General features: G+C 39.0%; 1 protein-coding gene across 4 annotated transcripts in view; it reads left to right on the top strand.

Moving 5' to 3' along the window:
- The window catches only part of si:ch211-106a19.1 (uncharacterized protein LOC561797 homolog), a 50,573-nt gene that overhangs the window by 9,112 nt on the left and 27,288 nt on the right, over positions 1-14,173 (top strand). The window contains exon 1 of one of the 4 annotated variants that reach the window (XM_034871582.1): positions 1,966-2,229. The exons of 2 other annotated variants lie outside the window; for them this stretch is intronic. The gene's annotated coding sequence lies outside the window, so the exon portion shown is untranslated. Of the gene's footprint in view, positions 1-1,965; positions 2,230-11,443; positions 11,466-14,173 lie in introns of those variants that run through there. One more of the 4 variants, XM_034871581.1, reaches the window with a different exon arrangement.

The following is a 14,173-nucleotide window of genomic DNA, read 5'->3' as shown; positions in this document are numbered from 1 at the left end:
ACTTTGTGTAAAACACACTATTTTAAATCTGTAGTAATTATTGTATCAGTGCTGTAACTGCTTGCCATGCATTATACCTTTAATTGATGAAATAGTCAATAGTAATTTGTTAAAACTTTTGACTCAGTAACTGCTTCAAAGCTTAGTGAAAGAATGTGTGTGTGTGTGTGTGTGTGTCTTTGGGTTTTTCTAACATTTCCTTTCACAGCTAATCTATCTGTGGGAGGAGGATTTCAGAAAATATGAGAAAAAGAGACATTGTGTGGGTCTGTCTACATTAAATGAAGTATTCCTGAAGTGTATTATGTATAGTGTTGATGCAACTGAGAGTAGTGCTTCTAACACCTTACTAAATGGCTATATTTTAATCATTTTGCTATTAGGCTCTTTCAGAGCATCTTGGTATCTCCGTTGTGGTAGGAAATCATGGATCTGTGACAGTCATTAACTGTCCTCTGTGTCAGTGGAACAAAAAGCTCCAAATGATCTCCTCAGCACAGAGAAGGAGCACAGTACAAAACCCTGGGCACATTGTGTTTGTGGATTGTATGGCTGGGCAATGTATTGATATTGATATATGTGGCTTTATATCGTCTTAAATTGTAGATATTGTAATATCCTGATATGACACAAGTGTTGTCTTTTCCTGGTTTTAAAGACTGCATTACAGTAGAGTGATGTAATAATCTGAACACACCAGACTGCTCTAGCTGTTCTATTATTTGCATTTAGCGACATAGTTATTATATCAACATAACCGATTATTCATCAGAAATCTCATATTTTGTGAAAGCACCAATTGTCAACCCTACAAAATCGCCACAATATCGATATCGGGATATTTGATTTTCTCCATATCGCCCAGCTCTAGTGGAAAGTGCTTCTATCTTTTCATTTTAGCCCTAGAAGCAGGTTTGAAAATCTTAAAATCTAAGAATTCGCTGTAAATCTTTCAACTTTAATCTCAAGTCTCTCTTTGTCTCTGAGCCATGAGATTATTTTCTATGTACAAATGACCTGAACCCTGTATCCATTACATGAATTTCTCATTAGTACTGGTGTGACATTTGCAGCCTTTCCATTTATAAGTCTACTTTTGTAAATTGCCTGTCCCTCCATGAGTGCATCTCGTTCCATTTAAGTTTAGATTGGATTTCTAGCAGCTCACTGGGCAAAAGTCCAGCAGGTGGCAGTGTTTCACTTCACTTCAACATGATCTCTTTTATAGGGTCCCTGTCTTGTTCTTGCCACTGCTTGTGAAAGTGAGCTCACTGCTCGTTGAATCACTGGTTCTAGTGGTGGCTTTAATATGCATGTGTGGCATGTATTCCTATTTGAATTGAACACCAGTAAAATATGCTTGGATGGTGAATTTTTGTGGAAACTGTGAAGGTTTAGTAGAAGATGGTGGACAAATTGAGAAATTCATGAATGCTGGAACCAGTCATCCAGTTAGTGGTTTCTCTGGGTGTAGCTAAGTTCAGACAGATACAGCTGAGCCAGGAAGGAAAGTAACAGCAGCAGTTACAGACCCACAGTAGAAGCTCTCTTCCGGCAGCGGACCCTGATGTGTATCTTGAGTTTAAACAACTTTTATTGAGAACTTTTATTTAATTGAGACTGCATCAGCATTGAGTGAGTGCATCTGACAGTTCTTTGTTGATGTTTCACTTCAACAAACTTTGGTTATGTGTGTGAGTAAACTGGTAGTCACAAGATTTACTTGTAGGGGTTTGGTCACTACAAATAGTTATCCTCTTGTTTGTGTTATTTCTCTTTTATTTTTTCCTGTATCTTTCTCTTTTCTTCTTTATTTCACATCCTTGCTCCAATTGTACCTTTACAGTAAAAGGTAGAGCTCTGTCCATGGTTCTGAAACAGAATTAGGACAGCATCCCTAAACAAGCTTAATTTGTCATGTTTTTCCACCCCTCCTGGTCCTGACTGTTTTTTCCCCTTTACATTCGCTCCAGCACTCGCTCTTCCTCTCTCTTCTAGTCACCCTCTCACTCGCTGTCTCGTTTTCCCACCCCCTCCCTCTTTCTCTCTCCTCCTTTCTCTCCAAAAGCTATTTACTCTGCTCCAGCAGGGGTTTAAGTTCTGAATAGAACGACCTACGGCTTTCTCTAACTCTTCCCTCTTCACTCGTTTCTTTTGCATTAAACATTCTATTGTCCTGCAAAGTCTGGAGGGAAAAATAGAGATGGGTAGAGACGCAGTATTCCTCTTGTAAGTATCTGGCTTTTCTTCCATTACCGTTGTGCTCAGGAATGTGTGTGTGCGTGTTTGTGTGCATACATGTGTATCTGGTTAAGATGATTGGATGCAGCTGTGTATATACGGTGTACCTTCTATTACAGTATATTGGTGGATATTGGCTGATATGTAAGCTTATTTCCAGTGTTAGTGTATACAGTAGAGATCTGAGCTCAGGTGACAAACTCCGCTATGAAATTGGAAAACATTATTATAGATTTATATAAAATATAAATATGTAAAAAATATTTAAATAAATGATTAATTAAATAAAGTAAGAAATTAACATGTAAAAATGTCCCTCCATTGACAGGGAATTTAAAACATTGTTGAAGAATGTATTAAATGTATTGTTTTGCTCTCTTTCCAATGTGAAAAGTGAAGAATCTCTTTTTAGTAAGACCGAGTGTTGGCTGCAGTTAGTTTTATTACACCAGTTTACATGGCAATAAATAATGATTTACTAAAAAAGTAACAAATGCATTCTGATGACATCTGTAAAATATAGCCTGACGGAGAAGCTTTATTAATCTAAAAGAATACTGTATTTTTCTTTTTTTTACCTGTATTATTTTCTGAGCTTGCAAAAGGATGCTAGGAAATGACAGATGGCATGTTTATCATCCACATCAATTAGCTCTGCAGGGGCTGTGTGTCGAATCATTTGTCCTTATTTGTCTTGGATGTAATTCACGTGTGGCGGCAGTAGCCGATTTGCTTGATCAGCTCTCGATGACGAGGGAAATAGGGACAAAGAGATCAGAGTCTGCTCGTGACATAACAAACATCACTGCCAGATTTAGCCAAGCTCTCCACAGAGATCACAAACACGGTGCTGTCCAAGGATAAATGATCCTCTTGGTGCTATTCTATCCCTTGTTTTTTAGTTTTTTTTAGCCATATGTAACTTCATTCTCCATTTTCTGTGGAGCCAATTGTTCCTGTGAAATTAAACCTTTGCTGGCTCATAATGGATTTGACCTCTCTGAACTCACACTCCCTCTATAAACAGCACGTCCCAGCAACCATCGATCTTTCTGTTACATGCCACCTGCTTCCTCTCCTACTGGTCTGACTTGCTCTTAGAAACTCCATTGTGTTTGTTGTAGTTTTTCTAACTGTATTTTCTAAATGGAATAATCAAACTCATTTTTTTTGTCCTATTTCTACTGGGCTTGCTACCTGTTTTCTAATTTTTATTTCATGACTTTGTGGTAATGTCTGAAGTTCTACCATGGACCCTGTAACATTTTTGCGGAAGAATGCCTCGGTTACCTTGTTTCAAGCCATTCTAGTGTGGTATAGAAAGCCTGCAGGAAGACTCGATTTGTGCCAATTGTCATTAATATTCAACAAGCTAAGCTGCTTGACTCTGATTGGCTAGCCAATGAGAGCCTGCCTATCAGCAACCTTTATGAATAGTAATGAGCTCAGCCAACATGACATCAGACTGACCAGCTTTTGTAATTGGCCTGATTTCTCCACTTATTTCTTAGTGGCTAAATCTGACAGAGGAGGTAGCAGTTCATTTTCACATTCACGACATAACACAAACACATATGGACTGGATGGGAAATTAACTTTTTTGCCTTCCGACCACAGTGACTGGTAGATGCCCAATTTTTTTCCTGCCACGTTTTCCAGAATTCAAATTTATAAAAAGTGCACTATTATATTTTGAATTGCTTCAATAAATTAGTTCTTATTATTAATACATATTTATGTTTGTACACACTCTGCTCCTGGGGTCCCGTCTTCCAAAGCTTTGTAGCTTTCACATGACATTTTGCGACTGTTTTGTGTAGGTTTGACAGTAAGCCCAGTGCATGGACTGGTTGTCGGGAAGGTAGGCTAACTATTCCCTCGTTTTCCCTTCGTCATCAATGCGCCCCTTGTTCAAAAAGTACCTTCTCTTTTTCTTTACTTGGCCCTCAACAGCTACCACTGACTCCGCGGGGGGGCCTCTTATAACACCAGGGATATGTTGCCGCATTTATTTTTATCAATCATTTTCCTTTTGTCTGTAACTCAGCTCAACTATATGTTGTCACGGACTAGCACTGAAAACCACTCAACAAAAGTCTGGAGTTAACGGAAATATGCGTGTTGAAAGCCCCGGCTGTAAACCCTTTAATTTCCCATAAGCCTTCCGTTATTTTGGTATTTGTATGTTTTTTTTACGATGCAGCAAACTCTGGAAATGTTGGGGATTCATTAGCAGTAACGTAACGCGATTCCACTGTGCGTTATTGTAACTTAGCAACAGCACTGTTTAACAAAAGCTGTCCAATCCGTTACAAGGAATGTTTTACCATCCACCTGCCACTGTGGCTGGTGTACAAGGCAAAGTCACCCGCCACTTTGAAAAAGTACTCGCCATTGGCCGGTGGGGGGTGCTAAAGTAAAAAACGGTTTTGTGTCGCGAGGCACTTTTAATCTGCTAGGCATTTTCTCTCCTACATCGGAATTTTCACTTTCTCTCTCTTTATTCTTGTCTTCCTCTGTATTTTGAAACCGCCCAAGGCCTAAGTATGTCAAATGGACTCTAAAACATCTCATCAATGGGTGAGTGCTGTCTGGACAGCAGGGATGGCGCTTCCATCATATCTTATCATGCTAAGACATTAAAGACAGCTTTCTCTTTCACTGCACTCAGTCTTCTGCTGAGCGGAAATCACACACAATCTCATGTATTGGTTTTTGCATGATATTATGCTGCAAAAGGGGTTTGAGAGGTTTTGATGGGTATTGTGACAAAAAGCCCCTATTCTCTGTGAAAGAGCAAACAAACATTTTACAGCAGGCACATGCACAGATGAGACCCAGGGGATGCTGAAGTACCTGCCCTTTGGCCTCTGACTACATACAGCAGGTGCAGTTTTTGCAAGACTATTTCTATTTTAGTTTTTTAGTTTTTTTATTTGGCCCATGGCATAGATTCTCAATTAAAAGCATGTTGTATTGACAACTGCATTTCAATAGCCTACTAATTCTACAAGAGCCCACTATCCCCAGTCTCTCACAGCCACCACAGTTAACACATGCAAATCAAGCAAATCAAGTCTCCCTGAACTGCCTTCATTGGGGACAGCCATCCAGGTAACAATAGTCTTTCCCTGCACCATTTTAATCGGCCAAAACCTTAGTTGTGGGTGTTTCCTTTAGGAGCAGAGTGGAGAGCAACTTCTTGAAGCTTCTAAAACATGCTCTTATGAATCAGAAATACACTCAAATAGTTAAAGGAAAGGCTATTTGTGCTGCCGTCTTGTCAAAATTCTGAAGGGATTTTAATATCCATATACAACTGTTATATACAGCTTGGATGTACTGACAAAAATGTGATATGTAAATGTCAATAAATTCCCGTAGCACAATGTCCCTACTTTACAGTTAACTTAAACCTTTTTGGGCACATAATTTTGATTTAGTCTTTTTCTTAATGAAAATGTATTTTTTAAATGTAGTTATCCTCAAATCGCATCTATGCGCTCTCACATTTTGGACCATATTTACCTTCATACTTCTTAAAAGTATGACACACTTATGACACATCTAACACTGATTAGATGAAAATGGTGTGCAAAGTTGTTTGTTCTTTTTTTTATCACACCAAAACCAGCAGAATATAATTGTAAATAACTGGAATTTTTCTTTGAAATAAAGGCCATCTATCTCAGAATATAATATTATGAGAGATAATTTTCCTTTCTGCTATAAATGTGGGAGCGTAAGCTAGATAATTAGTTTTTAATACTGTGCTTGTATTAGTCTCGGCTCTTGTCTCTTACATGACTGTTTTGGTATTAGACCATTGTTTACTCAATCTAAAGGACTTATACATTATTTTAATTATGACTATAAAGTCAGTGAACAGCACTATTGAAGCACTGCATTGTTACAGGATCCATACTACATTACTGGGATAATTGTGCTGTCCTTTGTTGTACAGGAGTTTTGTCTGCTCTGTATCCTGTATCTGGACTCTGTGTCCAGTGACCTGCTGCATGAAACTTGAATTAATTATTACACTCACATTGTGTTCCGGTCAACACCCACATGTTCTCTCTGTCGCTCGGTCTAGAGCTTTTCTGCTTCATCAGCAGCGAGGCGAAGTTGAGAAATTGAGAATGTGGCTACAAGCAGGTCATTAAGCGATCAGCTGGGACAATAGAGGTTCAGTATTCAGGTTTTCCGTTTTCCTTCTTTTTTATCCTCTTAGTTGGTTTCTGTGTTGTGACACATCTTTTTTTCGCAGGTCAAGTTTAGCTCTTTATGTCAACTAAGAGTGTTTTTCCCACAACCCTGCAATCTGCCAAGTGGGCTGGAGACTGTTGTTGTCGAAAGGTCACCAATGTTGAAAGCTCTTTTCTCTGTAAGCAAAATGAATTTAAACTCTCCATCTGGCTCTTTGTACCACAGACGGTGAGTGATAAAAAGAAAAATTCTAATTTCTTTTAATGAAGTTTAATTAAGGTTCCCTTCAGCCAAGCTCTTGGTTCAGTATGTGATGCTAGTATAGTTGGGCTTAACATAAGAAGCTAAAATATTGGTGCACAGTGGGAGACTGAATGGCTTAATTTGTGTTTGTATCCATTTTAATAAAGTAGACTGGTCTGTGGCTTACAGTCTCTCTAACTGATGGTGAAGAAGCTGAATGTATTAGGAAAAAGAGGAAAAGGGAAACATGTTTTGTAATTATTTCATGTCGTCTTCTGTGCTTTCACACCATTTTTTTTCCTTTTGTTTAGTTCTTGTGTGTGCCTTTTCTGTTGCCAAGAGCAAAGTCAGGGTTAGTAGCAGCATTGGTCATGGGATTGGGAAAGAAAGACCCTTCTTATTTGTCTGGTGGTCTTACGATGTGATAATGTCTCGCACGTCTTTGGAAAACACCTGACCTCAAGCCTAATAAACTGTATCCTACATGTAAGACATCACAAAAATATCACTGAACTGAAACTATTCAGATGAGAAATGTTCAAAAATACTGCTTATTTTTGCAACTCTGGCCAGGAGCCATGGACACAGTTGGGAGAGGTCATTGCTTATGAGGATGGTTTATCACGTCTTCAATGCGAGATTTGCATACTTTTCGGAAAGCAAGGCTGTTGATACTAAGGATTGACCAGTACTGGTCAATACAGAGCCGATACAGGTAAAAAGCTCAACCAGCTTTGAGCGGAGGATGAGACACTTCTGCTTCAGGCTCCTGCATGTCAACAGAGGCGACGGTGACGAGTGTTGATTGGCTATTACTCGTATAACATGTAGCCAATCAGATGGTGTTGTGGGTGGGACATTAAGTCAGACTCAGTAGGGAGTGAAGCAGAGCAGATGGACACATAGCTGTAGCCGAGCCAAAGTAACACATTTTTAATTAATCTTATTGGTAATCAATCAAATAAAAAGCAGATACAGATAATTTGCAAACTGCTGATAATCGGTCTGTCCCTTGATATTGTAATAGCATCTTTATTCTGGATGTAAAAAGGTTCCACTTACTGTCTGTCTTTAGTTTTCCTTTTCTTTTTTTAATTTGGAGCATCAGTATTTGCATATGAATGAGAAAAAATATTTTTACTACTTCTACATGCTTTAAGACACGTGCAGGGATATTTCTGCAGACCCCTTGAGCATCAGCATTTTAAAGGCACCACTCACAGAGGTTCTTACAGTGCCAACACATACAGCTGCCAAGCAAAAATGCTACATGTTTTTGAGTTTATTTGTCAGTGATGACTAAGTTCTCTCAGGTCTGGATGATTAATTGCCCCAGCCTTTTGAGAGTCAGCTGTAATTTCACTCTGCTGCTTGGGTCATTGACATGAAGTGTTGTGTCTTCTTGTGATAAATCCTAAACTTGATGCATGGTTTCTCTAATATGAGCCAGTGCAGGCTGACACAAGAAGCAAGTAGTTTTAACTCTTACATCTTGTGTTAAATTAAAGATCTTCTACTTCTTTTGGGTAAGCTGGTTGTTTTCGCCACAGGAGAAGCATCAGTCCATTAGGAGCCCTCCGTTTCAGCTTGTATTTCACTGCAGTCGATAGTCTTTCTGATTCTTTCAAGCAAGTGGTCTTCTGTTGCATGAGTGACAGTGAGGCAGCACTGTCCAGCATAATGTGGTCTTTTGGCATGGATCGATAACATCTATATGTACTACTGCTGGAATTGACACAGCAAAAGGTTTTAAAAAGGTCTTAAACTTAGAGTTTGACTCTAAAAGGTCATTTTTCCTGTTAAAATGACTTCCTTCCCACGGTTAAACACTTTTCTTGAGCTGTTTAAGCTGGTTTTAATAAGCTCAGCTTGTGTATCAGGCTGTTTAGAGAGTTCCTGGATCTTAATGCTGTAATTGTGCTCTTTGTATTTACAGTAGTTTGTCTTTCAGATGGTTTGGCCTTTGACTGTCTCCTCCAGTAACTAATCAGGGATGTGGGACTGGACATTATATACTATTTGGTGCAACTTAGTTTTAGTCTATAGTCCAGATAGTTTTTAAAACTATACCACTCTTATGGAGATATATATATTGTATAGATGGGAATCACCTTTATTTAGAAATTATTAATGTTTCATTTAGATGTCATTTTATAACTTGATTACATACATAGTGTATAATTAGTTGTCCTGCTTAATAATTGTGACACTTAGTAGTTTACAACATTAAACTGATTACAGCAGTATTTCAGTTTTAACAGACCATTCAGCAGCCCAACAGTGACTTGATTTATCTTAGTTTAATCCATAGATAATAATAGTAATAATTTCATACACAAAAGGCAGCTCAAAGTGAGTACCGTTAGGAGTAATAGCTGAAAACAAGACTGAACTATTTAACATTACATTACATGTCATTTAGCTTAAAAAAGTTAATAAACCCTAAAATAGACCCCAAATGCATCAAAGTCTGCTATTTTGACCATTCAGGTTTGGCTCTCTTTGTATGGTTAAAGTATTGGAGAAAATAAATGATGATGGTCAAGTATAAAATGAATTAAGCTTTCATGCTCCAACACCCCCCTTGAACATACCCCAGGACATTTAGGGGATGTTATTTATTTACAAACCAACAATCTTTCCCCGTCAGCACTTCTCTCACCTCACTTACAGTCCACATCAGCCCTCCCCTGTTACTTGTTTGCTGTTGTTAGATATTTTACAGAATAACCGCAACACAGATTGTACAGCCGACAAGCTTAATGTGATACTGTAGGAGTTTTCAATCAAGACAGGGTTGCACTTAGTATACTGTGTATACCGCCTAATTTGTATTTTATCCATGCTGTTGGCCATTGGAGGCGGAACTGGTGTTGCATCATGACAGCCAATGCTTTTGTTAAAGCCATGGCCCAGAGATATTCATAGCATTACTGATACATGGAAGCTGTTTTCATGGTAAAAATAGACTTGTGATTAGGGAGAGGCTGCGTTGCTTTGCCTAATCACACAATTAGCTAAGGTGTAGGGTGTTCTGGCCAACTAAAATATACTTATTGTTAATAACACCCTAAAGAGTATGTTAATGCCATGCTTTTTTAATACACCTCAGTACATGACATACTATTTTGTGCTGGCTCACTTGTATATGTTTGTCTGGTATAGTTATACATAACCAGTTAAAGATGTTGGACTTCTACAGTTTGAGCTGATTGGTTGGTTGTTTTTGTTATTCTAAATTCATGAGATTCTGAATATTTATTTACTGAAATGAGAGTAAATTAAGATTTCACAATAATAGTAATTTGATACATTTGGTTTATCGTCCAGCCTTAGGTCTAGATTATTTGCCTGAAATTTCTATCACGATAAGATTAAAGATATTTTTAGATATCAATTAACAGCAATCTCAGTGACATAACCAAACGCATTATTAAATAACCAACTTGATGTACAAAGCAATCAACTGTCTTCCATTGTTATGCATTACACAAGACCAAACTCTTCATACTGAATGTGTAAAACAAAAAGTTCAATAACAAATTTTGATATATAAATACATTTTTATAGCTTGCTCTATATCATTCATTTGACTAGTAGAATTTTGTAAATTGATAACAGGATATGGCGATACTGCATAATGGGATACATGTGAAAATAAACAATATATAATAGGCTTGGCCGACCTAGAATCGGTGTTACATAATGTATAGTATGTGTTCGCAGAAACCCACAGTTAACTCTAGGTGTCCTTGAGTTACAGTGCAGTGTGATATGTACACTGTCAGTAAAATTGGAACGATGACCTTCCCCTGCTTTGAAAAGGGAGGGAGTGAGGCTTGTTATTGCAGTCCAGGGCTAACTACAGCATGAATTGTGCTGTATTGGAACAGTGACACTAGTCTGTGTGTGGGATGTCAGTTTTGAAGAGGTCCATCAGCAGCTGTTGTTCAGTACAATAACGAGATTCTGACAGAGGATAACAGAAGGACACATCAATCAAAGGGAGTGGAAATAGACATTTTATTGATGAATGTCTTATTTGACCTTGTGCCCTTGGTCTAGTGGCACTACCAGTTAATAATAAAACAAATAATAATGAAAAAGAAACTTCTAAAATACATTCATCTCTCATGTGTCATCATACATAATACATAAGCTCTTTGTGGTGTCATTTCTAGTGACATAGCCTTTACTTAATACCATCTCTGCCATTTCACTTTCCTAAAATAGTTGACGTTTTCTGTCAGGGAGGAGGTAACAGAGAGGAAGCAATGCATTCTGGTCCTAAATGACTGCTGGCTGCCGAGTCCTATCTCCTCTCTGCTTCACTCACTCACGCTCTCCCTCCCTCCATCTCCAATCTGCACTGCACTGAGAGAAGCATGTGGAGGAGAATTGTAAATGTGCCGAGCTTTGTGAATGTGTGTATCCTCAGTGCGCATGAATTTCAGGAACAAAGGGAAGAAATGCACGTGAAGAGATAGGAGTTACACGAGGGAGCACCTGCATCGCTCCCCTGTCTGTGTACTGTATGTACTTGTGTGAGTATGCATGTATGTGCCTGCATGCTGCAATGCTGAACAGGGAAAGCCGCTACCTCTGCCCCCCCCCTCGCTGGGATTATGTAGTGGCCCAGGGCAGCGTTGCGTCTCAGGGAGCGTGGAGTGGGATCAGGCCTGCAGAGAGTGGGATGAAGGGTCGGAGCTGCTGGGAGCCGGGGATGGTCCGCTCCCTCTGCAACTCGGGCTGTCTGGGTAAAGTCAACCAGGGTCAGTACAGCTATGGCTAAAGCTATAAGACATTAGCATGGAGCTGTCACACTCCTCTTCATCTGTTCAACGACAAAACCTTCCGTATCCTGCTCTTCCTCATCGTTTGTCTGAGAGGTAGCTGTCATTCCTGCATCCATCCATCTTCCATCCTCTCTCTTCGGCATCTGTTTTCTATTGCCATGGATGCTCACATCTCTGCAGACTCCCTCAACAATGCAGCGCCTCATGCTGTAAAAAGAGCAGTGTGTCCTCTCTCTTGCACTCCTTACTGCATGCAGACTCCTTCCCTCTTGCCTTTCTTTCTTCTGTGCTGTTCACGCTCAAACTCCTTTCCCCACTCTTCTTTGCGCCTGCTCCACCTTGCATTTGCATATGGATGAGCCAGGGCCTGCCAGGCCTACGCGTTGTGTTGGCAACGTGCAGCTGAGTTTGCATATTATGTGTGTTGAATTCTTTTGACCAACAGAAAGTGTGAAATGCGACGTGCTGTTTTTCCCAGGGTCCTTAAGTGCAAGTGTGACAACAGGACAAGTAGAGTGGTGAGAGCATCAACTAAGGACTACAGGCAATACTGGCCTGCATAACATGTTGTCCAACTGGTGAAGGATTTTGAACAGATCAAAACAATATTCTGTTACTGATCATGGCAGGTTAATAGCATACTATCATATACAGTGTATGTACTGTGTCAATGAATATGTACCTTTGGAGAAACAATGAGAAATGCTATCACATTTCCCCTTACTGTCTCTGCCCATTCAAATCTGCCTTTCCACCTCTCTCACTTCATCTATCCTTTTTTTGCCCATGGCAGAGTTGGACAATGTTGAGTTGAACAGCTGTGCTCTTATGCCAGGGGCTTTCGTCTCCTTACTTTGCCTGTGTGTTCACTGAAATGAGTTTGGCATAGGTGGTACAGGCCATGTTGTTTTAAGGCTTTTCCGTAGTAGGCTTCAGCACTCACTCTGCAATATGAATGTTAGGATGTGATTTACACAGAAGAAGAAAATAAGCCGGAACCAAAACAAAACAACTTTGGACATCTATCCAATTGTTTGAAATCCTCCTAGGAGAATATATAACAATAGTACTAGCCGTTATCTCATAGTATCAAAGAACATCCTGTATGTCAGTGGTATTATTTAAATATAAAATTGCTTTGATCTTGTGTATATACACTTGGGTTTATACTGGGGTAGCCTCCTACGGTACATTGTGTTTGACGTGTTACCATTAAAATGTAAAACCTGTTTTGGTATGATATGTCAATAAATGTAACTAGTTATATAATTAGGGTTCAACAATAAGGTTTACCCGATGGCCAGAGGCAAGTAAATATAACAACCCTCTTGCTCATTCGTTACCCCCATGCCCTTGTCCACGCCGGAGAATGCTTGTTGAATTATTTAATTTGACCGGGCAAGTGGAAAAAGAACTGTTGAACCCTGATAAAGCATGAGTAGCTCTCATCTGCGTTTTTTTTTTCTTCTTCTTTCAAATTGGCTACTACATTAAAAAAACTAAACTTTTTCTAGAACCACTTCTACATTGTATCCATGACCATACACAACTAATTAATTTAGCTGTAGTACAAGTAACATAGATAGGTACACTAAACAAACATACAGATTATCTCTCTGGATGTACATAAGAGCCTACTATCCAAGTAGGCCTGCACAATATTGGAAAAAATGGACATTGCCATATTTATTTTCCCCCTGCGATAGGGCTGCACAATTATGGCCAAAATGATAATCACGATTATTTTGATCAATATTGTGATCACGGTTATTCTCACGATAATTTGTTGATTTTAACCAAAACAAATTTTATTGTCACATAGGCTGTTTATAACTGCTTTCACATCCATATTATGTTACATTCTTATGTTGAAGTTGTATGTTGTATAGACATACAGCTGAAACACATGTAAATGAAAATTAGCTATCTGAAATAAATAGCGTAGGATATATTTAGTTTTTTAAATGCATCTCTGAGAAAGCTCCTTCACTTGTTTTCAACAATAACTGATTAAAAGAGCTAGGGAGAGAGGGGGAGTGCAATGGACGTACTCACAGAGCGACGGCTGATCATTATGAACGGGTCCAGCACGGGTCAAATGGCAGATACACACGTTGTGTGCATGAAATGACTGTATCGTCACTGCGCTGCATTTTTATTAACTATGATATTCTGGCCATGGGTCACATCTCTGTCCGCCGCGATAGCAGAGAGTTACCCGTTGAAACAATGGTACAAATACAGGTTTGCCCCTCATACTTATACAACAAAAACAATAACAACATACAGCTGTGTTAATAAAAAATGTAACCTGTAGACAAATGTCAGAAGTGTGGAGTGGCGCTGTGTGGCCGGGTGCAGAGAGTACTATCAATCCAGGCTGAAGTGTATGACAATGACTGCCAGCTTATTTGATAAATTGATCAGACCTGCATTTCACACGCACTAGCAACAAACTCTGTGTATTCCTATAAATATATATATATATTTTTTTGTTTTAAGGAAGCTGAAGGTTGAGTCATGATAATCAATGGCATCTGCAGTCAGGCAATGAAATGACCCAGTGGAAATCTTTTGGTGTACTCTTGGACTGATGTGATGAACAGAACTATTGTGAAATGGTTTGTGACATGTGAGATTGCTCATCTCTTTGATAATCACTTCTTAGTGAGGTACGTCTGTGT

This window comes from Etheostoma cragini, chromosome 5 (assembly GCF_013103735.1).
Source record: "Etheostoma cragini isolate CJK2018 chromosome 5, CSU_Ecrag_1.0, whole genome shotgun sequence".
Classification (NCBI taxonomy): domain Eukaryota; kingdom Metazoa; phylum Chordata; class Actinopteri; order Perciformes; family Percidae; genus Etheostoma; species Etheostoma cragini.
This window is presented reverse-complemented; position numbering and strand designations above follow the sequence as displayed.